At 44.4% G+C, this 2,919-nt stretch overlaps 1 non-coding gene across 1 annotated transcript; it reads left to right on the top strand.

Moving 5' to 3' along the window:
* Positions 1–416: 416 nt before the first annotated feature.
* On the top strand, positions 417–616 carry LOC130290007 (U2 spliceosomal RNA). Its single transcript, XR_008847487.1, has one exon. It is a non-coding gene; the product is annotated as a U2 spliceosomal RNA (small nuclear RNA).
* The last annotated feature ends 2,303 nt before the right edge of the window (positions 617–2,919 follow it).

The following is a 2,919-nucleotide window of genomic DNA, read 5'->3' as shown; positions in this document are numbered from 1 at the left end:
AGTGTTAGAGAGGTGTGGCCTGAGGTCTGCTACGAGTGTCAGAGAGGTGTGGCCGAGGGTCTGCTTAAAGTGTCAGAGAGGTGTGGCCTGAGGTCTGCTACGAGTGTCAGAGAGGTGTGGATGGGGGCCTGCTATGCCTCAGGACCACATTTCTCTCTTCTGACATCAGGCCCATTGTTGATTGACACTCAGGGCTTGTCTGCCAGTGGCAGCTCTGTGTATATTGCCCGCGCATGCATCGTCAATGGGCAATGCAGGGCACCTGTGCCAAGTCTTGACCTGTCAGGCTCACAGTAGCTAGATGCAGAGAGAGCTTGTTCCCTACCTTTAGTGATGGGTCTTCTCTGAGCAGGCAATCTACACAGGGCCACTGCTGGAAGGTCAAACCCATGGGTCAATCAATAAGAAGAGCAGGCCTCGCTTCTCGGCCTTTTGGCTAAGATCAAGTGTAGTATCTGTTCTTATCAGTTTCAGACGGTGACCCAAAGCACTGGGGGGGATGGGTGCTACATGGAGGGGACAGGTGTTCCTGGGCTGGTTCTGAGGAATCAGCTCAACGGCTGCCCTGATGTGACCTGTTTCCTCCGGGTCTCGCTTTGAGGCTGGGAGAGTCTAGAGCCGAGGTACTTTTGTGCCTCGGGGAGTGGTGACCCTGAGGTGCCGAAACTCACTGGGTGCTATAACTCACTGAGTGAACACGCTGCACCATATACACTTTTGGCACTCACCCTTGGTATCTTGGCCTTCTGGCTAAGATCAGGGAAATTTTTATAGACTGGGCAGTATATCTGCACTTATTTATTTTTCTTGTATGTCATTGTGCTAATTTTATGTGTTTGTTTGTACACAGGATTGTCAGGATGCGGTAGCCCTTCTGGGTGTCCCTTCTGGAGGTCTAGGGGAGGTGTGTGTGGCCATCTGGTTCCTCACCTCCCTACAACCCCTGGGCATCTTGGCTTCAGTCAAGATGCCATCAGTATACGGCTCCTTGGCTGATACCTTGGTTAACGCCTAGGTTGAAGCCAGGGGCATTTGTGGCCCCTTAGTAGCTTCGGCGAAAAGGGGCATCGAATCTGGATCCTTGCAGGTGCATTTTGGCCCGGAGGTGAAGGGTAGGTTTGTTGGGGGGCCTCTCTCCTGTTGGAGAAGGGCTTAGCAGTAGACTGCATGCTTGGTGCACGTTTTTTTTTAGTGTGACACGTTTACACTTTTTCTTGCACTTTGGGTGATGGAGAGCACTTGCCTCGGCTCTTAAAAAAAAGCAAAAAAAAGCCACACCTCTCTGACACTCAGGGCACTGTATAAAACATTATTTTTCATTGGAATAATGCCACTTAATCAAAGTACAGAAGTATGACTTGCATGTGGTGGTTAACCCCTACTACACTGTGTTGCCGAGTTAACCACTGTAGATGAGTAGCAACAGATGTACATCAAGATCTGCTGACCCATTGAGCGGCACTGCATACAGTACAGCATCATTGATCAGTCCACATTCACTGTGCCAGGTGCTTCTATGATGCACTGCTAGCGTACCATACAAGCGCCCAGAGTCCTATGTATACTGTAGACATCTTCCGAGACCAGGTGTGAGAGCTGTCCCAGGAAATGTGACAGTAAGATGTGGGAGTAGCCGTATTGTTTGCTCATCTCACAATGTCTGGCTCACTCAGTGGGTCAGTGTATTGTGTTATTGCCATGTAGCACTGCTGGGATACAGATAGTCTCCTACAACGTCTGGGTGAGTAGAACCTTATCAAGACCAGCCAAGGGGTTTGGCTGTCCGGGCATGCTGGGAGTTGTAGTTTTGCCATAGCTGGAGGCACACTGGTTAGGGAAACACTGTCCTAGGGGTAAATTCACACGTACAGTATCTGCTGCAGATTTTATGTAACTAATTGACTGTGCACAGCATGAGATATGTAGCAGATCCTGTACGTGTGAATACACCCAAAGGATATCTGTTGGTAGAGAATTAAGACATTTTTCACCCCGATTTGTATTTTGTCCATTTGCCAAATTTGTCAAATAATAATTTTCCGTGTAACAGATTCGCTTGACCAGAATCAAATTGGGCAGAAAATCTACTCCTCTCCACCACAATATGCCAAAATAAAGGACATCATGCTGAATAGCTGGAAACATTGGCCGTAATAATAGATGGAGACGAATAAGTCATAAGGGGTTCTCCACAATTAGATAAACAGAGCTGATTTCTTCCAAAAAACAGCGCCACCCCAGACCTCAGGTTGTGTGTGGTATTGCAGCTCATTTCCATTAAAGGAGACGTATCATGCTTTAAAATGTATCCCCTACCCAAAGGATAAGGAATACGTTTTAGATCGTGCTTGCTACCCCCCACCCTCCCCCCGCCATCTTGGTGGCGCTGTTTTTTTTTTTTTTTTATTAGATTTTTTTTAAATTCATGGATAACTCCTAAAAAAATTTCATATTTAGCAATATGAACAATTTACTATTAGCTGCTGCCCATCCTATAGCAAATCATTATTCTATTCTGCCTATACAAGTAATAACTAAGCATGGAATGGATTGTCTAGCATTAGAAAAACTAACCTGCTTACTTATTTAAAAAAACAAAACAAAGCAAAAAAAAAAAAAAAACAGTCCGCATTGAATTGAATTAAATGAGACTGAACTGCACATAAACTGTAAAAAGTCGTGGCACTATTTTTGGAAGAAAGCAACCGCACTGTAAAAAAATAAAATAAAAATAAATGTTTTTGTAACAATTCTTTTCTCTCTGCAATTAAGTTATATAAACCGACATACTGCACTAAACCGATGTCATTTACTTTCTTCTTTTTTTAAATAATATATTGCACAAACGGCACGGAGAGGTATGTATTTGTTTTGTTATTTTTTTTGTTTTTGTTTTTCAATAAATCTTGATACATAGTG

Source organism: Hyla sarda, chromosome 8, assembly GCF_029499605.1.
Source record: "Hyla sarda isolate aHylSar1 chromosome 8, aHylSar1.hap1, whole genome shotgun sequence".
In the NCBI taxonomy this organism is placed as follows: Eukaryota; Metazoa; Chordata; class Amphibia; order Anura; family Hylidae; genus Hyla; species Hyla sarda.
This window is presented reverse-complemented; position numbering and strand designations above follow the sequence as displayed.